Below are 22,490 nucleotides of genomic sequence, written 5' to 3'. Positions count from 1 at the left end.
CTCTGGCCTGATCGCACCAGGCTCTGTGTCAGATCGCTGCCAGGCTTTTCATGCTGGGTCCACCTAGGAGGGCAATAGTTTGTGAATCCAAAGCAGACCGCTCTCCTTCCTCCACCCAGAGAGGGTCAAGCAATAGAAAGACAATGGCAGGACTGAGACTCCCAATGGGAGGTAGGTTGCTAGGAAGTGGTGCTGTCCAACCTAGGATGGAATGAGTGAGGTCCCATCCCTATTCCTTCTCTGTTGCTGGGACCGAGGACACCTCTGGGTTATCCTTCCCGTAAGCTCCAAGGCAGGACAGTTCATTGGACAGAAATAGAAAGCTACGCCTACTTGAAGTCGAGGGGGATAACCCCACCCAGTTCTTTTCTGTCCTCGAAAGCTCCAGGCAGCGACTTTTTCCTTCTCTCATGTCTTTGCTAATTCTAATTGTTTCCTTAATGACTGCTCCTTTCTGATTCCCTTGTCATCTTACCTTGAATATGTTATAACTTTAAAACAAACAAACAAACAAACACCCTACTTTTGTCTTTCTTCTGCTGGTCCCTCTGTTTTCCCTTACTCCCTTCCCTCGCTGCATGTGGTGATCAGGGCAATTAACAGACTACAGTGTTCGCCTTCCGAAGGGGAGAGGCCCCCACACTGACTTTCCAGGGGGGCCACATTCAGTGAAAGCACAGTTGTTGGCCACGGCCGCCTCCGGGCTGTCCGTGCGCCTGACTTCGCTGCGTTGTTCCCAGTCGGCCACGGCCGCCTCCGGGCCGTTTGTGTGCCTGACCCTGGATGTGGAGAGTTCCTCAGCCCCAGATATGGCCACCTGCGGGCCGCTCGTACTGGCTTTATCTCCACCCCCTTCACAAGCATCGGCAATTCAGGAGGTCCGGGAATCAGGCCGCCCACTGAGACTGTGCCTCACTCGCTCCTCGTGGGCCCAGCACCAACGTTATGAACAAACTGTGGAGAATTGTGAGTCCCCTGGGCAGTGGCTTTTCCTAGGTAAGAGGCGCCCAGTAGCTAATCCACTGCCCTCCTCGGCTGTGATCAAGGCGCTGGGTGTTTTTAAAGGTGCAACTACACCTAAGATGGTGGCAGGGGACCCTTATAAAATGGTTCAGTGTACCTCAGCTAATTTGGCGGGAAATGGAGAGAACAGGCCAGAATCCTTCCAGTCTACCAGTTCTAATTTACAAGCAGCAGAGGGCGCTGCAGGGACTGAGAATCAACCATCTCCCTTTGTCCCACAATTTAATTTGGTCAGGTCTGTTCCCCCTGAGTGGCAGGCATGGTTTTAAAATGCCATAATTGACACTATTTACCAGATAAGACCTGCTAAGAAACAAAGGGGATCCAGAAACCAGCCCCCCGCCAAACCCATCTTCCGTCATGTAGATCTCTAGGTGACTTAGGTCAGTTTGGTTCAACCTCAGCGGTAATGCAGCTGCCCTGCATGTCCAAGTTCTTGCACTGTGTCTGGCATTCACAGTTCATGTGAACGGATCATGTATCCCACAATGCTCTGTAACATTACACAGGTTGCAAGGTGTACATTTGGTTCATGCCAGTCCCTACTGAGGAAGCAGCACAGGAATCCAAGTGCTTGTGCTCTTCCCTCATTACTAGCTGCTCACACAAACAAGAGGATGCTCCAGAAAACTCTTGGTAGCGAAGTAGAGAAGTTTGTGATGCCTTTGCATCCACCCTGCCTAGGACGGTGAAAGCCCTTGAGCCAGCCTTGCTTCCTAGTGCCTTATGAATAACCCTCTTCTTACCTGACAGTTGGAGGAACTTCTGGACCAATTGTTCATCCGGTTGAAGGACAGAGTTCCACATGGACAAGACATAGCCTTGCTAGCCTTCCCCGTCTTGGCAGTAGATCATCTTGAGGAGGTGGTGCTATACCTCCTCAAACACCCTTTCAGGTATGGAGCATGCTGGAGCTTGTACTAATTTGGGTGACCCCCTTGGGGATCTGTGGGGCTTCCCCAAAGAGCACCTTTCTCCCTGCTGCTGATGCAACCCAGGGTGTGCTTCCCAGCAGATGCATCAGTTGTGCCCCTTTGTCCTCCCTGCTGGCCTGGCCTACAGTACATGGAAACTGGGGGCAGTCTAGGGCTGGGGTGGCGATTTGGGGCTCACAGGCTGGGCTGGGCCCCTTGGAGAGTCTTGCCTTGGCCCTGGCAGCCCTTCCAAACTTTTCAAACCGCTTTGAGAACTTTTGTTGAAGAGTAGAATATGTGAATAGTAGTGATCAAGGTATGGTTAAGCATTTGGCCCCAGTGTCACGTAAAGAACATATTTTTTCTTTCCTATTGGTAAGAAATACAGATATTTCTACTACACTGTAGCTGTTACAACTCTGTTTTTTGTTGTGAACTAGCAGGGATATGATAGATACACGTGTGTGTAGTGCGCTGCTTGATAGCATGTGCTCCACAACTGTGAATCTTGCACCGCAAAGCTATGGAGTGTTTTGACCTGGTAGAGGGTCAGTGCATGAGCCTGGATGACTGTCTGGAGAAGAAAGTGCTCCCCCCAGTGTAGAAGCTGAGCATGCCTGGTCTGTGGGGTTTGACTGCTTTTCCTGTCTTTCCATTTGCAGCAAGTGCCAGGAGCACTGGCAGGCAATATTCAATGCCACAGCCAGATACTCTGACCACAGCCGGACACTCGATGAGGTGGCAAAATGGATGCCGGAGTGCAGCAGAGTTGTGGTAAGGAAGTGGAAACCGCCTTCGGGTCCCCTGCTCCTCATCTGCGTAATCCAAGCTGCATGTATCCTGCCATTTCACAAGCAGAGAGAAACTACATGCTTGCATGTGGAAGATTGAAAGTCCCCTCCCTGGCAGCATCTCCCGGATCCGGCTGAGAGAGACTCTTGCCTGCAAGCTTGGAGAAGCCACTGCCAGTCTGTGTAGCCAGAGATTCTCAAACTTGGGTCCTCAGGTGTTATTGGACTTCAACTCCCATAATCCCCAACCAAAGGCCACTGAGGCTGGGGATTATGGGAGTTGAAGTCCAATAACACCTGAGGACCCAAGTTTGAGAATCCCTGGTGTAGACAATACTGAGCAACATTAATATACAGTATATATAATACTGTGTCAGGCAGCTTCCTGTGTTCCACAGAAATTGGCAAGATTCACACAACAAAAAAGCCACCCTGAAAAAATGTCAGCTTTCATTTAAAAAACAAAAGGGCGAACTATTGTTCCATGCGAGTGGGATGCTGTGAGTATGGAAGGGAGGAATCCGCGGTGATTTCATATGCAGGGAGAACAGGGTGGAGTTAGTGGGCCGAGTTGTTGCCTTTTTGCCTTGGCCAAGGTAGTTGACAAGGAGCAAACCTGTTTCAAAGATCTGAAAGGCATGTTTCCTCAGACCCTTGATGGCCTCCTTTCAAAGAGTGGATTTATTTGTATTTTTATACTGCCCTGCATCCTAAGACCCCAGGGTGTTAACAACAAGATTAAAAAAAATAGTGAAATTTCAATGAAAACAACCTATAGAGAGAGCAAACACAGTTGCAGTTTAAGAGGAGAGCAGGCAGCATCTCAACGGACAAAAGCCTGAATAATAAGAGTGGAGAGAAAAAAATTCTCCTTAAGGGCTAGAAGAGAGGAAGTTAATGACAAGCACTCACTGGCCCGGGCTTCTCCATGCCGCTTCTGCTCTTGACCTGGCTGAATGGGGATATGAACCCGGGTCTCCCCAGTCCTAGTGCAGCACTCTAACCACTATAGCATGCTGGCTCTTCATTTAGAGTATCCTGGCTGAATGGGGATTTGAACTCGGGTCTCCCCGGTCCTAGTCCTGCACTCTAAGAACTACACCACGCTCACCACGCTGGCTCCTCATTTACAACGTCTTACTTGTGAAAGACTGACAGATCTCCCTTAAATGATCAGAAGGCTCAGAAGTACCGATCTGTATCAGATCAAGGTCCCCTCGTCCAGCATTCTTGGCAAGGATAGGAACATAGCAACACATGAAGCTGCCATATACCGAGTCAGACCATTGGTCTATCTAGCTGGGTATTGTCTTCTCAGAGTGGCAGCAGCTTCTCCAGGATCGCAGGCAGGAATCTCTCTTGGAAAAGGCAGGGAGCGGGAGGGCACTTGCAACCTTCTGCTCCTCCTCCATCCCCTGAGCGGAATAGCTAACAGTGCTCACACATCACGTCTCCCGTTCATATGCAAGCAGGGTGGGCCCTGGTTCGCTAAGGGGGCAAGTCGTGCTTGCTGCCACAAGACCCAGCTCCTGCTTGAGTGTCATGAATAGCGTCCAGTGGGAAGCAGGGTCCCTGATACAAAGAGAATCTTGAGGAGCGGAGGGGAGAGAATTGTTTGGGTTTGGGCAGTTGGCCTTCTGAGGTAGCTCTGGAGGGCTTGTCTGAGGAGAAAAGCCTTTGTCGATGCGGCAGCTGTGTCTGGGAGGAGCCCTTGACGTGAAGCCAGATGGGGCGGTAGCATAAGGCAGCAGATCTTGGAGGCACCAAGAGGGCCCCAAGATGCCCCCCACCCCCTGTGGCCCTACGATTGAAGCATCTCTTCAAGAGGGGCATGCATCACTTGATGGAGGAGAGGATTCTCAAGGGCTGCTAGTGGGAGGGCGGGCTATAGGCCACCTCCAGGCTGAAGGGCAGGATGCCTCTGAGTCTCAGTTTTTTGAAGGGGAGTAAGAGCAGGAGAGAGGCCGTGCCCTCAACTGCAGCCTGTGGGCTTCCATTGGCATGTGGGAGGCCACTGTGTGAAAGAGGATGCTGGACTAGATGGGCTTCCTTGGGCCTGAGCCAGCAGGGCTGTTGCGATGTTCTTAGGACTGTTCTGAGCCTTGGAATCCTGAGCGCTGGGATAGCGTAGGGGTTAGAGTGGCGAGGATAGAGACCGGGGGTACCCGAGTTCGAATCCCCATTCAACCTTTTCGGGATTATTCCTTCTTTCAACAATTTAGACCCCGCCTCTCCTGTACACTACTGCTCGGGCCAGCTCACAGCAATACGGCACATATCAGGGACGAGAACTAACAAGAACATTAACCAAACGGAGGAAACAAATCAATCGTCAGGTTCAAAACCACAATCACTATCAAGTTCAAACTCTACGTCCTTTGAAAAGCTAAAAAACGGAAATGACAACAACTCAAAACTAAAGAAGCTACCGGACATAACCCAAGAGGGGGCCTTAAAAAGCCTCCTTAAAAAGTGGTTTGTTAAAAACACTGAGGGAGGGAGGGAGCGTGGGAAGCTCTTCAGCCAGGGCCTTCCAATGCTGAGGGGCAACAAGCGAAAAGGCCCTGTCCCTAGTCCCCACAAAGAGGATCTCTGTTAGTAGCGGGGCCATGAGCGAGCAGAGCAGGGCCTGAGACGATGAACGGGGAGGGCCCTGGAAAATTAATAGGGGCAAATGCGCTCCGACACCTTCCCCGGCCCCAAGCCCTGTAGAGTCTTGAAGGTGTGACTCAGAGTGCTCTGAGTGGGGCAGACCTCTGGGAGCGCCAGTGGGGCAGGAGAAACGTTGGTGGGCGGGGGGGGTGGGGCACTGCAGGAGCCATCTCGCCGTCCCCCTGGCCTCCTCCAGCCCCGGCAAAGGAGGTTGTGTACAACCTCAATATCTCTCATCTAATATTCCATGCATTCATCTATAGTTGAGTGGGGCTAATCACTCTTGCGTGGTCGCCTGTTTTAAAAAGCAAAACCAAAAGCAGAAACTCTGCAGTCCACTGAAAGTCAAGTGTACATTCTTCCTTTCTTTTGTTCTTTATGACATGTATAGCCCGCTCTTCCTCCAAGGAGCCCAGAGCGGTGTACTACAGACTTAGGTTTCTCCTCACAACAACCCTGTGAAGTAGCTTAGGCTGAGAGAGAAGTGACTGGCCCAGAGTCACCCAGCAAGTATCCTGTCTGAATGGGGATATGAACTCGGCTCTCCCCGGTCCTAGTGCAGCACTCTAACCACCACAGCACGCTGGCTCTTCATTTAGAGTATCCTGGCTGAATGGGGATTTGAACTCGGGTCTCCCCGGTCCTAGTCCTGCACTCTAAGCACTACACCACGCTCACCACCCTGGCTCCTCATTTACGACGTCTTAATTGTGAAAGAATGACAGATCTCCCTTAAATGATCAGAAGGCTCAGAAGTACCGATCTGTATCAGATCAAGGTCCCCTTGTCCAGCATTCTTGGCAAGGATAGGAACATAGCAACACATGAAGCTGCCATATACCAAGTCAGACCATTGGTCTATCTAGCTGAGTATTGTCTTCTCAGAGTGGCAGCAGCTTCTCCAGGATTGCAGGCAGGAATCTCTCTTGGAGAAGGCAGGGAGCGGGAGGGCACTTGCAACCTTCTGCTCCTCCTCCATCCCCTGAGGGGAATAGCTAACAGTGCTCAGACATCAAGTCTCCCGTTCATATGCAACCAGGGTGGGCCCTGCTTCGCTCAGGGGACAAGTCATGATCTCTGCCACAAGACCCAGTTCCTGCTTGAGTGTCATGAATAGCGTCCAGTGGGAAGCAGGGTCCCTGATACACAGAGAATCTTGAGGAGTGGAGGGGAGAGAATTGTTTGGGTTTTGGCAGTTGGCCTTCGGAGGTAGCTCTGGAGGGCTTGTCTGAGGAGAAAAGCCTTTGTCGATGCGGCAGCTGAGTCTGGGAGGAGCCCTTGACGTGAAGCCAGATGTGGCGGTAGCATAAGGCAGCAGATTTTGTAGGCACCAAGAGGGCCCCAAGATGCCCCCCACCCCCCGTGGCCCTACTATTGAAGCATCTCTTCAAGAGGGGCATGCATCACTTGATGGAGGAGAGGTCTCTCAAGGGCTGCTAGTGGGAGGGCGGGCTATAGACCACCTCCAGGCTGAAGGGCAGGATGCCTCTGAGTCCCAGTTTTTGGCAGGGGAGTAAGAGCAGGAGAGAGGCCGTGCCCTCAACTGCAGCCTGTGGGCTTCCATTGGCATGTGGGAGGCCACTGTGTGAAAGAGGATGCTGGACTAGATGGGCTCCCTTGGGCCTGAGCCAGCAGGGCTGTTGCGATGTTCTTAGGACTGTTCTGAGCCTTGGAATCCTGAGCGCTGGGATAGCGTAGGGGTTAGAGTGGCGAGGATAGAGACCGGGGGTACCCGAGTTCGAATCCCCATTCAACCTTTTCGGGATTATTCCTTCTTTCAAAAATTTAGACCCCGCCCCTCCAGTACACTACGGCTCGGGCCAGCTCACAGCAATACGACACATATCAGAGACGAGAAAAAACAAGAACATTAACCAAACGGAGGAAACAAATCCATCGTCAGGTTCAAAAGCACAATCACTATCAAGTTCACGTCCTTTGAAAAGCTAAAAAAGGGAAATGATAACAACTCAAAACTAAAGAACCTCCCAGACATAACCCAAGAGGGGGCCTTAAAAAGCCTCCTTAAAAAGTGGTTTGTTAAAAACACTGAGGGAGGGAGGGAGGGAGGGAGGGAGGGAGCGTGGGAAGCTCTTCAGCCAGGGCTTCAGCCAGGGCCTTCCAATGCCGAGGGGCAACAAGCGAAAAGGCCCTGTCCCTAGTCCCCACAAAGAGGATCTCTGTTAGTAGCAGGGCCATGAGCGAGCAGTGCAGGGCCTGAGACGATGAACGGGGAGGGCCCTGGAAAATTAATATGGGCAAATGCGCTCCGACAGCTTCCCCGGCCCCAAGTCCTGTAGAGTCTTGAAGGTGTGACTCAGAGTGCTCTGAGTGGGGCACACCTCTGGGAGCGCCAGTGGGGCAGGAGAAACGTTCGTGGGCGGGCGGGTGGGGGGACTGCAGGAGCCATCTCGCCGTCCCCCTGGCCTCCTCCAGCCCCGGCAAAGGAGGTCGTGTACAACCTCAATATCTCTCATCTAATATTCCATGCATTTGTGAGGGCTAGAAAAAGCTGTGTTTTACCTTTAGCATAACTGTAGCCATTTTGCTTCTGTAATACTGCTAAAAGCTGATTAGGAAATAAATGATAGTAAGAAATTGCAAGCAAATCTCTTTTTGGGTGTTGTAAGCATTTCTGAGTTCCAGACAGGACAGGAAGCTAACACTTGAGAAATGCTTGAGCTTAGAAACCGCAAGCGGAAAGACAGGAAGCCACCTCTTGATATATGTGACACCATGTCTGGAACAACAACTTATTTGAATATAGCCAATAGCATTGATTCTACAGAAAAGGGGAACTGAGGGAGGGGGCTTGTTGCTTGTCACTGCTTGTTGTTAGAGTATAAAATTGCTTGTAACTTCTTCTGCGGGTGTGCCACTTCTTGGGGTGAGCACCCAGTAGCTTTGCTTGGCCAAATAAAGATACTGACCAGAATCTCCTTCTTGTCTTTTATTAATTGGCATAATCAAATAAAGGGCAAGAGTCGGGCCTTACCCAGACTAGCTGGGAGGGTGCAAGCCTTCCCTGGTAGGCGGGGCTTATTATATGGTGCATTGGCCGGGAATAGAAGGCTAAATTAAGACTAGCTGCTATTGCAGTGAGACGGCCTTCAGACTGGCACGGGCGAAAACCGGGAACGGCTTTTGTGTTAATTCTCAGCGCGCACCAGCCATATTGAGCTGGGAGATCACTCTCAAGCCGCCTCTGGCAGACACCCAAAGTGCCACGAACGAATGTCAGGAGATTCATAGGGAACAAGGAGGTTGATGCTGCGATTTGGACTAGAGCTTGGAGGGGTAAGTACTAAATTGCAACTTGGGAAAAAGGGGGGAGGTGTGTGAATTTTGTGACCCTGTGTGCAAGAGATTTCCATACGGAAGCGTGAAAGAGGAGGGCCAGTACCGCAGTTCTGTCCCTTCGCGAGAAGGCCAGTCGGGAAAAGCCCGAGCGCAAGTGTGTGTGAATGTGAAAAGGGTCCATACTTAGGAGGTTGGCCTGGGAATAGCTGTTCGACCGGGGGGTGAGAGGCCTGACCCCGTTTCTGACCCCACCTGTCCACCACAGCCGGTACGCTTAGGGGGGGACGAAGTGCCCAGAAACCAAGCCCGGGGAGGGGACGGAGTACGTCCCAGAACCCCAGCCCGGTGTTAGTGGAGATAAGGGAGGCAGAGGCGAAAAAACCCGTTAGGCTATTCTTGCACGGTGGGCTGATCAGGGTTTTAGGTTGGTAAGGTTGGATCAGCATTAAGGAAACTGGAAATTGGGAAGTTAGTGAGAATAGGGACAAGGGTTAATAGTTAGGGGAGATAGGGAACAATAGGGAAATAATTAGAACACCCCCTTCAGCACCTCCTAGATAAATTTAACTATATTAAAAGAATTATAAAAAGCTCATGAGCGTTAATTAGTAAATTTATGGTCTGACCACCCACATCTTGGTCAGAATTTGCCTCGTTGGCCACTAAGAAACTGCCATCAACGTGTGAGTAAATTGGCTCGCAAAGTTATCAAGTTTAAAAGCCTTAAAGATGCAAGACCAGAGAGTCAGGGATGAGGATGGTTTTCCACCGCCCCATATGAATGCCCCATCCCACATTCAACCAAATCTACCTCAGCGGGCACCCTTTTTCTATTTTTCTGCCCCATGATTTCCATGGGCACCACCACCCCGACTTCCCACTCCCAATATGAGACCAGTCCCGGGGAGACTGTCAGGGAGCCTGCCATCTGGCCCGTCAAGGGGATATGCTCCACCTGGACCTAGAGCGGGACCGTCTTCTCCCAGTGCCCCTAGTTTTAGAAGTGGGAGTGTTGGCTCCGACTTGGGAGGGGATAGGAGCTCAACTCCTGGGGAATCAGCTAGGGATACGAGAAGGTGCCCACCCCAGAGACCCATGGCCACGGGCACACCAAGGAGTCAGTTGGGAACAATGGTTGTGGGGGATGGATTGCTCCTAGTCCCTTTCCACCTTGGACCTTTAAAACCGGAGACAAGAACTTCTGCCCTATTGGCATCAGCCGTGCAGCTGACTATTGGCCAACCAGGCCATGTCCCGGACAGGGGAAGAAAGGGACGAGGGCCACGGGGAAGTCGCTGTTTCTGCTGTGGCCGGACAGGCCACTGGAAGAGGGAATGTCCTGACCTTAAGGAGGGAGAGGGTGCTGTCTCTCCACCACAGGCAGAGAAAAGCGGGGAACAACCAAATCCCCAATCAAAAATGGAACCCATTGCTGTTCCAAGCCTTTCTTTGTGGACGGATGGGACATCCTTTTTCTTTAATGGACAGAAATATATGGGATATGGAGTGAAGACTGAAGAGCACTTGGTGTTCTTAACAAGAATATTCCTACCATGCTCTACTCCAGAGACCGAACCATTGGGAAGGGAGAAAGACATGAAATAAGACAATGGCCCTGATGCCAGAGAAAATCAGCTGGCAGAAATGGGTGCTTAATAAGCAGCCTAAATAAAAAGGGAGGTCTGTGAATAGTTGAGCATTCAATGGCTTTTGTACTCTGCATACCATTTAGAAAACCAGGAATAGATGACATCTAAAAGTGCTTTTACATATATATATATTTTTATGAACTCGAGTTAGAGGCCCTTTTTGGCCCCAAGAATAACATCTTTTTGCAATTGCTTTTATTATATACCGGTAAAATTCTAATAAAACACTACATGTGTGGGCCCAGCAAGGAAACTCCCCTTATACCATCATGCTCCAAGCACACGCTATGGAGAAAGGAGGGGGGGAAGGAAAGAGCCCCCTGAGCCTGTGAGAGAGGCTAAGGGAGATTTTTGGGGAAGAAAACAATGCTGCCTGTGCTTTCTCTAAGCTCAAAGCAGCTAACTTCCTGTCTGTTTCTGTGTGTGTTAATCTTGGCTCAAAGCCAATACTGTTGCTGCTTTTGTCGTATGAGCTATTGTCCTGTTTGTGTGTATGTGTGTTCAACTTGGCTGAGAGCCAACACAGTATTGCTGCTGTTGCTGCTACTGTTCAATTGTACCTGTTGCAGCAAAAGCCAAGAATAGGCTTCTCCAAATGGAGGCTGTTTCTTGTTCTCTTTTTTCCTTTCTCTCTTTTTCTTGTCCCAGCTGTAGCGTTACGGTTGGGGGAAGGAAATGAGGAAGTGGAGTTAGAGGGAAGCCAGCTTAACTGCCGCTCCTAAAAGTTGTACAACCAGCCTAAAGTTTTGCTGCCACATGAAATGATGGATAGTAACATCTGAGTGTGTCCTCCAGATTCGGAGAAAGCTTCCTTGCACCTGCAGGAACTCACTTGCTGGCTGCAGGCTTTTTTTCCTTTTGTCTTTGTGATCAGGCTGAAAAGACTAAGAGTCTCCTCCAGGTTGTCCAGCGGAGCCAGCCAGGAACTTTTTTCATTCTCAAGCAACTTCTGCATATTTTTAAAGGCAAACAGGCTCTTCTGCCTCTCATCTCATATTTTTGTCAGACACCAGTAAGTTGTAAGGCATGTGGAAGGTGGAATTGGAGGGAGGTGTAATTGCAAGGAAAGGACTTGGGTTGTTGGAAGGGTTGAGACTGGTTGATTGAAGTCTATGGGTGGACTGTAGCTTTATACCACCTTGTGTGTGATGTGGAAGGGTGGTGTGGAGTTGCGGACCGTTCTGTGACTTGCTGTGAGGGATAGTTTTGTCTGGCCTTTATCCTGTGCCTGCTCATGGGCAGGAGGAGTTCCGCGGGGGTTACGGAGGATTTTAAAAATAATGATGTGAGTCCTTTGTGGCGCACGTGGAATGTCTTTGGTCTAAGCCCCTATTCTGTAAGCTGTTTTGATGGGTTTGTGTGCATGAGTTGCTGGAGTGAATACATTCACGGGAATGGCAGAGAAATAGTTCTGCTGTGTTCGTGGGTGTGTGATTCCGGTGATATGTTTCTTCTTGTGAACTGAAACAAAACTTAGGGAACTAAGTGCTGATCAAGGCTGACTGAAAATATATTAATGGCAAGCTTTGCATCATGCATTTTTTTAAATTGAGCTGAAATTCTTATGTTGCTGCTATTGAAGAAGCTGCTACACTTGTTCTAAAACCGGAAGTTTTTCTTTTAACTCTCTCACCACCGAGAGACAAGTCTTTGAATATTAGCAGTGGCAACCCTGCCCAAGTTAAGATGGGGGAGGGAAAAGGGCTTTCTGTGAAGCAATTGCGTTCCAACTGGCAGTTGCGCGGATTTTTACAGAACACAGTGGTCCTGCGATGTTAAATTGGTTAATTGTATGCTGCTGTGTTTTTGCAAAATCTATGTGACATTTCTGCTGCCTTTTTGGGAAAGCTTAAATCTTGCCCCAAACTAAGGGTTTTCTTTATGATTGGTCGACAAGTGCTTGGATTTTGTGAGACATGACAGCAGTACAATGTAAGGGAAGTTAGTCTGATTGTATTCCTGTCATGCTTTCGGAAGATCTATGTAACATTCTGCTGACTTGTCTTGAAATGTACACTGAGAAGCTATTTATTCAATTGGTCTAAGGTCCAAAATTTTTAAATTGGTGTCATAAAGCAGCCCTGCTTTGCCTTCACAACAGCTGAGTTTTTGAAGTTCCAGGTTCCAGATGCAAGATTGGATGAAGAGAATTGTTTTCTGAAAGTCGAGCCTGTCATCATTATACAGCTTTGATGAAAGGATATGACTTTAAGATCACAGGTTTCACCCCTCTACAAAGATCATGGACAATTTTTATAACACCTTTTGCAAAAGAGAGACTTTAACTTGCTTATAAAAACCTAAGCCTTATCCAGAAGATTAATCCTATTTTAACCAGGTTTTGCTAGGTCAGGAGGCTAAAAGATGGAAACAGAAACATCACAATAAAATACATGTGACCTAAATGGAAGTTCCAAAGCCAGATGTCACTGACGAATCATCCCTGTATGGAGAATGAAGTCAGGAATGCTGGAATAAAGATTGTGAGCCCTGATGAAGGTCTGTAAGTATGATTGTCAACCAAGCGTTGTGCAAGCAGTTAGAGTGTGGGAATAGGACCGAAGAAACTGAGTCCAAAACCCCATTCAGCTGTGATATTTGCTGGGTGACACAGAGCCTGCCACTCAAAAGGTTTGACCTACCTCACGGGGTTGTTGTTATACAAGGGAAAATGGGATACGGAAACCATATGGAAACGGGACTTTGTGAGCAGTCATGCCCAGAGAGGGTTCTGGTGAAACTCAAACGCTGAACTTATATGCTACAGCCTTTTGATTGATAAGACTATATTGAATCTGAAAAAGTTTAATGCCTCCTCAACACCTAAAAACTCATGAGAAGAGTGTATGCAGAAAAATGTGAATGCCTTTTTCCTTTTTGATCTTGTTGTTTGCTTTTTGCCTAGGAACACCTTTTGTTTGAAGACATTGTTTTTTGTTTTTGGCTTCGGGAGAAGGGCAAAGACCCGGGGCAAGCAGGGAAACAAAAGCATAAATTGGGAAGATTAACATGCCAAAGGACCAAATTGAAAATGGCCTCAGGATTTATCTATCTTTTGTATTACTTGTCTTGAAAACTTTACCCTTTCTGTTTTGGCTAGTATTGACACCCAGGGACTTGATTTTAGGATGCCTTCTCTATGGGGGGGGAGGGAGAATATTGGCAACTCACTTGTCTGTTTTCTCTCAAGTAAACAGGGTTTTGTAACCAACAGTGCCTTGAATTATCTTTCCAAGAAGGGTTTTCCTCAGATGACAGAAGTATCCTGCATATAATCATTAGACTGTGGTCCCAAAGGAACCTCCAAAAGGACATCAACAGTGACCCAGGAGATTAGCTGCCAGCGACAACCATCCAATGGCAACAGATTGTTCACCTGCTAATTTGTCTTGTGTTGAATAAATTCTGGGCATATAAAGGAGATTCATGAAGCCTACAGCTTCAGAATCTTGAAAATAAAAAGGGAGGAATGTGAGGGCTAGAAAAAGCTGTGTTTTACCTTTAGCATAACTGTAGCCATTTTGCTTCTGTAATACTGCTAAAAGCTGATTAGGAAATAAATGATAGTAAGAAATTGCAAGCAAATCTCTTTTTGGGTGTTGTAAGCATTTCTGAGTTCCAGACAGGACAGGAAGCTAACACTTGAGAAATGCTTGAGCTTAGAAACCGCAAGCGGAAAGACAGGAAGCCACCTCTTGATATATGTGACACCATGTCTGGAACAACAACTTATTTGAATATAGCCAATAGCATTGATTCTACAGAAAAGGGGAACTGAGGGAGGGGGCTTGTTGCTTGTCACTGCTTGTTGTTAGAGTATAAAATTGCTTGTAACTTCTTCTGCGGGTGTGCCACTTCTTGGGGTGAGCACCCAGTAGCTTTGCTTGGCCAAATAAAGATACTGACCAGAATCTCCTTCTTGTCTTTTATTAATTGGCATAATCAAATAAAGGGCAAGAGTCGGGCCTTACCCAGACTAGCTGGGAGGGTGCAAGCCTTCCCTGGTAGGCGGGGCTTATCACATTCATCTATAGTTGAGTGGGGCTAATCACTCTTGCGTGGTCGCCTGTTTTAAAAAGCAAAACCAAAAGCAGAAACTCTGCAGTCCACTGAAAGTCAAGTGTACATTCTTCCTTTCTTTTCTTCTTTATGACATGTATAGCCCGCTCTTCCTCCAAGGAGCCCAGAGCGGTGTACTACAGACTTAGGTTTCTCCTCACAACAACCCTGTGAAGTAGCTTAGGCTGAGAGAGAAGTGACTGGCCCAGAGTCACCCAGCAAGTATCCTGTCTGAATGGGGATATGAACTCGGCTCTCCCCGATCCTAGTGCAGCACTCTAACCACTACAGCACGCTGGCTCTTCATTTAGAGTATCCTGGCTGAATGGGGATTTGAACTCGGGTCTCCCCGGTCCTAGTCCTGCACTCTAAGCACTACACCACGCTCACCACGCTGGCTCCTCATTTACAATGTCTTAATTGTGAAAGAATGACAGATCTCCCTTAAATGATCAGAAGGCTCAGAAGTACCGATCTGTATCAGATCAAGGTCCCCTGGTCCAGCATTCTTGGCAAGGATAGGAACATAGCAACACATGAAGCTGCCATATACCGAGTCAGACCATTGGTCTATCGAGCTGAGTATTGTCTTCACAGAGTGGCAGCGGCTTCTCCAGGATTGCAGGCAGGAATCACTCTTGGAGAAGGCAGGGAGCGGGAGGGCACTTGCAACCTTCTGCTCCTCCTCCATCCCCTGAGGGGAATAGCTAACAGTGCTCAGACATCAAGTCTCCCGTTCATATGCAACCAGGGTGGGCCCTGCTTCGCTAAGGGGACAAGTCATGCTTGCTGCCACAAGACCCAGCTCTTGCTTGAGTGTCATGAATAGCGTCCAGTGGGAAGCAGGGTCCCTGATACAAAGAGAATCTTGAGGAGTGGAGGGGAGAGAATTGTTTGGGTTTTGGCAGTTGGCCTTCTGAGGTAGCTCTGGAGGGCTTGTCTGAGGAGAAAAGCCTTTGTCGATGAGGCAGCTGTGTCTGGGAGGAGCCCTTGACATGAAGCCAGATGGGGCGGTAGCATAAGGCAGCAGATTTTGGAGGCCCCAAGAGGGCCCCAAGATGCCCCCACCCCCCGTGGCCCTACTATTGAAGCATCTCTTCAAGAGGGGCATGCATCACTTGATGGAGGAGAGGTCTCTCAAGGGCTGCTAGTGGGAGGGAGGGCTATAGGCCACCTCCAGGCTGAAGGGCAGGATGCCTCTGAGTCCCAGTTTTTGGCAGGGGAGTAAGAGCAGGAGAGAGGCCGTGCCCTCAACTGCAGCCTGTGGGCTTCCATTGGCATGTGGGAGGCCACTGTGTGAAAGAAGATGCTGGACTAGATGGGCTCCCTTGGGCCTGAGCCAGCAGGGCTGTTGCGATGTTCTTAGGACTGTTCTGAGCCTTGGAATCCTGAGCGCTGGGATAGCGTAGGGGTTAGAGTGGCGAGGATAGAGACCGGGGGTACCCGAGTTCGAATCCCCATTCAACCTTTTCGGGATTATTCCTTCTTTCAAAAATTTAGACCCCGCCCCTCCAGTACACTACGGCTCGGGCCAGCTCACAGCAATACGACACATATCAGAGATGAGAAAAAACAAGAACATTAACCAAACGGAGGAAACAAATCCATCGTCAGGTTCAAAAGCACAATCACTATCAAGTTCACGTCCTTTGAAAAGCTAAAAAACGGAAATGATAACAACTCAAAACTAAAGAACCTCCCAGACATAACCCAAGAGGGGGCCTTAAAAAGCCTCCTTAAAAAGTGGTTTGTTAAAAACACTGAGGGAGGGAGGGAGGGAGCGTGGGAAGCTCTTCAGCCAGGGCTTCAGCCAGGGCCTTCCAATGCCGAGGGGCAACAAGCGATAAGACCCTGTCCCTAGTCCCCACAAAGAGGATCTCTGTTAGTAGCGGGGCCATGAGCGAGCAGAGCAGGGCCTGAGACGATGAACGGGGAGGGCCCTGGAAAATTAATATGGGCAAATGCGCTCCGACAGCTTCCCCGGCCCCAAGCCCTGTAGATTCTTGAAGGTGTGACTCAGAGTGCTCTGAGTGGGGCACACCTCTGGGAGCGCCAGTGGGGCAGGAGAAACGTTCGTGGGCGGGCGGGTGGGGGGACTGCAGGAGCCATCTCGCCGTCCCCCTGGCCTCCTCCAGCCCCGGCAAAGGAGGTCATGTACAACCTCAATATCTCTCATCTAATATTCCATGCATTCATCTATAGTTGAGTGGGGCTAATCACTCTTGCGTGGTCGCCTGTTTTAAAAAGCAAAACCAAAAGCAGAAACTCTGCAGTCCACTGAAAGTCAAGTGTACATTCTTCCTTTCTTTTGTTCTTTATGACATGTATAGCCCGCTCTTCCTCCAAGGAGGCCAGAGCGGTGTACTACAGACTTAGGTTTCTCCTCACAACAACCCTGTGAAGTAGCTTAGGCTGAGAGAGAAGTGACTGGCCCAGAGTCACCCAGCAAGTATCCTGTCTGAATGGGGATATGAACTCGGCTCTCCCCGGTCCTAGTGCAGCACTCTAACCACTACAGCACGCTGGCTCTTCATTTAGAGTATCCTGGCTGAATGGGAATTTGAACTCGCGTCTCCCCGGTCCTAGTCCTGCACTCTAAGCACTACACCACGCTCACCACGCTGGCTCCTCATTTACAATGTCTTAATTGTGAAAGAATGACAGATCTCCCTTAAATGATCAGAAGGCTCAGAAGTACCGATCTGTATCAGATCAAGGTCCCCTGGTCCAGCATTCTTGGCAAGGATAGGAACATAGCAACACATGAAGCTGCCATATACCGAGTCAGACCATTGGTCTATCGAGCTGAGTATTGTCTTCACAGAGTGGCAGCGGCTTCTCCAGGATTGCAGGCAGGAATCTCTCTTGGAGAAGGCAGGGAGCGGGAGGGCACTTGCAACCTTCTGCTCCTCCTCCATCCCCTGAGGGGAATAGCTAACAGTGCTCAGACATCAAGTCTCCCGTTCATATGCAACCAGGGTGGGCCCTGCTTCGCTAAGGGGACAAGTCATGCTTGCTGCCACAAGACCCAGCTCCTGCTTGAGTGTCATGAATAGCGTCCAGTGGGAAGCAGGCTCCCTGATACAAAGAGAATCTTGAGGAGTGGAGGGGAGAGAATTGTTTGGGTTTTGGCAGTTGGCCTTCGGAGGTAGCTCTGGAGGGCTTGTCTGAGGAGAAAAGCCTTTGTCGATGCGGCAGCTGTGTCTGGGAGGAGCCCTTGACATGAAGCCAGATGGGGCGGTAGCATAAGGCAGCAGATTTTGGAGGCCCCAAGAGGGCCCCAAGATGCCCCCCACCCCCCGTGGCCCTACTAGTGAAGCATCTCTTCAAGAGGGGCATGCATCACTTGATGGAGGAGAGGTCTCTCAAGGGCTGCTAGTGGGAGGGCGGGCTATAGGCCACCTCCAGGCTGAAGGGCAGGATGCCTCTGAGTCCCAGTTTTTGGCAGGGGAGTAAGAGCAGGAGAGAGGCCGTGCCCTCAACTGCAGCCTGTGGGCTTCCATTGGCATGTGGGAGGCCACTGTGTGAAAGAGGATGCTGGACTAGATGGGCTCCCTTGGGCCTGAGCCAGCAGGGCTGTTGCGATGTTCTTAGGACTGTTCTGAGCCTTGGAATCCTGAGCGCTGGGATAGCGTAGGGGTTAGAGTGGCGAGGATAGAGACCGGGGGTACCCGAGTTCGAATCCCCATTCAACCTTTTCGGGATTATTCCTTCTTTCAAAAATTTAGACCCCGCCCCTCCAGTACACTACGGCTCGGGCCAGCTCACAGCAATACGACACATATCAGAGACGAGAAAAAACAAGAACATTAACCAAACGGAGGAAACAAATCCATCGTCAGGTTCAAAAGCACAATCACTATCAAGTTCACGTCCTTTGAAAAGCTAAAAAACGGAAATGATAACAACTCAAAACTAAAGAACCTCCCAGACATAACCCAAGAGGGGGCCTTAAAAAGCCTCCTTAAAAAGTGGTTTGTTAAAAACACTGAGGGAGGGAGGGAGGGAGGGAGGGAACGTGGGAAGCTCTTCAGCCAGGGCTTCAGCCAGGGCCTTCCAATGCCGAGGGGCAACAAGCGAAAAGGCCCTGTCCCTAGTCCCCACAAAGAGGATCTCTGTTAGTAGCGGGGCCATGAGCGAGCAGAGCAGGGCCTGAGACGATGAACGGGGAGGGCCCTGGAAAATTAATATGGGCAAATGCGCTCCGACAGCTTCCCCGGCCCCAAGCCCTGTAGAGTCTTGAAGGTGTGACTCAGAGTGCTCTGAGTGGGGCACACCTCTGGGAGCGCCAGTGGGGCAGGAGAAACGTTCGTGGGCGGGCGGGTGGGGGGACTGCAGGAGCCATCTCGCCGTCCCCCTGGCCTCCTCCAGCCCCGGCAAAGGAGGTCGTGTACAACCTCAATATCTCTCATCTAATATTCCATGCATTCATCTATAGTTGAGTGGGGCTAATCACTCTTGCGTGGTCGCCTGTTTTAAAAAGCAAAACCAAAAGCAGAAACTCTGCAGTCCACTGAAAGTCAAGTGTACATTCTTCCTTTCTTTTGTTCTTTATGACATGTATAGCCCGCTCTTCCTCCAAGGAGGCCAGAGCGGTGTACTACAGACTTAGGTTTCTCCTCACAACAACCCTGTGAAGTAGCTTAGGCTGAGAGAGAAGTGACTGGCCCAGAGTCACCCAGCAAGTATCCTGTCTGAATGGGGATATGAACTCGGCTCTCCCCGGTCCTAGTGCAGCACTCTAACCACTACAGCACGCTGGCTCTTCATTTAGAGTATCCTGGCTGAATGGGGATTTGAACTCGCGTCTCCCCAGTCCTAGTCCTGCACTCTAAGCACTACACCACGCTCACCACGCTGGCTCCTCATTTACAATGTCTTAATTGTGAAAGAATGACAGATCTCCCTTAAATGATCAGAAGGCTCAGAAGTACCGATCTGTATCAGATCAAGGTCCCCTGGTCCAGCATTCTTGGCAAGGATAGGAACATAGCAACACATGAAGCTGCCATATACCGAGTCAGACCATTGGTCTATCGAGCTGAGTATTGTCTTCACAGAGTGGCAGCGGCTTCTCCAGGATTGCAGGCAGGAATCTCTCTTGGAGAAGGCAGGGAGCGGGAGGGCACTTGCAACCTTCTGCTCCTCCTCCATCCCCTGAGGGGAATAGCTAACAGTGCTCAGACATCAAGTCTCCCGTTCATATGCAACCAGGGTGGGCCCTGCTTCGCTAAGGGGACAAGTCATGCTTGCTGCCACAAGACCCAGCTCCTGCTTGAGTGTCATGAATAGCGTCCAGTGGGAAGCAGGGTCCCTGATACAAAGAGAATCTTGAGGAGTGGAGGGGAGAGAATTGTTTGGGTTTTGGCAGTTGGCCTTCTGAGGTAGCTCTGGAGGGCTTGTCTGAGGAGAAAAGCCTTTGTCGATGCGGCAGCTGTGTCTGGGAGGAGCCCTTGACATGAAGCCAGATGGGGCGGTAGCATAAGGCAGCAGATTTTGGAGGCCCCAAGAGGGCCCCAAGATGCCCCCCACCCCCCGTGGCCCTACTAGTGAAGCATCTCTTCAAGAGGGGCATGCATCACTTGATGGAGGAGAGGTCTCTCAAGGGCTGCTAGTGGGAGGGAGGGCTATAGGCCACCTCCAGGCTGAAGGGCAGGATGCCTCTGAGTCCCAGTGTTTGGCAGGGGAGTAAGAGCAGGAGAGAGGCCGTGCCCTCAACTGCAGCCTGTGGGCTTCCATTGGCATGTGCGAGGCCACTGTGTGAAAGAGGATGCTGGACTAGATGGGCTCCCTTGGGCCTGAGCCAGCAGGGCTGTTGCGATGTTCTTAGGACTGTTCTGAGTCTTGGAATCCTGAGCGCTGGGATAGCGTAGGGGTTAGAGTGGCGAGGATAGAGACCGGGGGTACCCGAGTTCGAATCCCCATTCAACCTTTTCGGGATTATTCCTTCTTTCAAAAATTTAGACCCCGCCCCTCCAGTACACTACGGCTCGGGCCAGCTCACAGCAATACGACACATATCAGAGATGAGAAAAAACAAGAACATTAACCAAACGGAGGAAACAAATCCATCGTCAGGTTCAAAAGCACAATCACTATCAAGTTCACGTCCTTTGAAAAGCTAAAAAACGGAAATGATAACAACTCAAAACTAAAGAACCTCCCAGACATAACCCAAGAGGGGGCCTTAAAAAGCCTCCTTAAAAAGTGGTTTGTTAAAAACACTGAGGGAGGGAGGGAGGGAGGGAGCGTGGGAAGCTCTTCAGCCAGGGCTTCAGCCAGGGCCTTCCAATGCCGAGGGGCAACAAGCGAAAAGGCCCTGTCCCTAGTCCCCACAAAGAGGATCTCTGTTAGTAGCGAGGCCATGAGCGAGCAGAGCAGGGCCTGAGACGATGAACGGGGAGGGCCCTGGAAAATTACTATGGGCAAATGCTCTCCGACAGCTTCCCCGGCCCCAAGCCCTGTAGAGTCTTGAAGGTGTGACTCAGAGTGCTCTGAGTGGGGCACACCTCTGGGAGCGCCAGTGGGGCAGGAGAAACGTTCGTGGGCGGGCGGGGGGGGGGACTGCAGGAGCCATCTCGCCGTCCCCCTGGCCTCCTCCAGCCCCGGCAAAGGAGGTCGTGTACAACCTCAATATCTCTCATCTAATATTCCATGCATTCATCTATAGTTGAGTGGGGCTAATCACTCTTGCGTGGTCGCCTGTTTTAAAAAGCAAAACCAAAAGCAGAAACTCTGCAGTCCACTGAAAGTCAAGTGTACATTCTTCCTTTCTTTTGTTCTTTATGACATGTATAGCCCGCTCTTCCTCCAAGGAGGCCAGAGCGGTGTACTACAGACTTAGGTTTCTCCTCACAACAACCCTGTGAAGTAGCTTAGGCTGAGAGAGAAGTGACTGGCCCAGAGTCACCCAGCAAGTATCCTGTCTGAATGGGGATATGAACTCGGCTCTCCCCGGTCCTAGTGCAGCACTCTAACCACTACAGCACGCTGGCTCTTCATTTAGAGTATCCTGGCTGAATGGGGATTTGAACTCGGGTCTCCCCGGTCCTAGTCCTGCACTCTAAGCACTACACCACGCTCACCACGCTGGCTCCTCATTTACAATGTCTTAATTGTGAAAGAATGACAGATCTCCCTTAAATGATCAGAAGGCTCAGAAGTACCGATCTGTATCAGATCAAGGTCCCCTGGTCCAGCATTCTTGGCAAGGATAGGAACATAGCAACACATGAAGCTGCCATATACCGAGTCAGACCATTGGTCTATCGAGCTGAGTATTGTCTTCACAGAGTGGCAGCAGCTTCTCCAGGATTGCAGGCAGGAATCTCTCTTGGAGAAGGCAGGGAGCGGGAGGGCACTTGCAACCTTCTGCTCCTCCTCCATCCCCTGAGGGGAATAGCTAACAGTGCTCAGACATCAAGTCTCCCGTTCATATGCAACCAGGGTGGGCCCTGCTTCGCTAAGGGGACAAGTCATGCTTGCTGCCACAAGACCCAGCTCCTGCTTGAGTGTCATGAATAGCGTCCAGTGGGAAGCAGGGTCCCTGATACAAAGAGAATCTTGAGGAGTGGAGGGGAGAGAATTGTTTGGGTTTTGGCAGTTGGCCTTCTGAGGTAGCTCTGGAGGGCTTGTCTGAGGAGAAAAGCCTTTGTCGATGCGGCAGCTGTGTCTGGGAGGAGCCCTTGACATGAAGCCAGATGGGGCGGTAGCATAAGGCAGCAGATTTTGGAGGCCCCAAGAGGGCCCCAAGATGCCCCCCACCCCCCGTGGCCCTACTATTGAAGCATCTCTTCAAGAGGGGCATGCATCACTTGATGGAGGAGAGGTCTCTCAAGGGCTGCTAGTGGGAGGGCGGGCTATAGGCCACCTCCAGGCTGAAGGGCAGGATGCCTCTGAGTCCCAGTTTTTGGCAGGGGAGTAAGAGCAGGAGAGAGGCCGTGCCCTCAACTGCAGCCTGTGGGCTTCCATTGGCATGTGGGAGGCCACTGTGTGAAAGAGGATGCTGGACTAGATGGGCTCCCTTGGGCCTGAGCCAGCAGGGCTGTTGCGATGTTCTTAGGACTGTTCTGAGTCTTGGAATCCTGAGCGCTGGGATAGCG

This window comes from Hemicordylus capensis, chromosome 4, assembly GCF_027244095.1.
Source record: "Hemicordylus capensis ecotype Gifberg chromosome 4, rHemCap1.1.pri, whole genome shotgun sequence".
Classification (NCBI taxonomy): Eukaryota; Metazoa; Chordata; class Lepidosauria; order Squamata; family Cordylidae; genus Hemicordylus; species Hemicordylus capensis.
Note: the sequence above shows the minus strand (reverse complement) of the source record.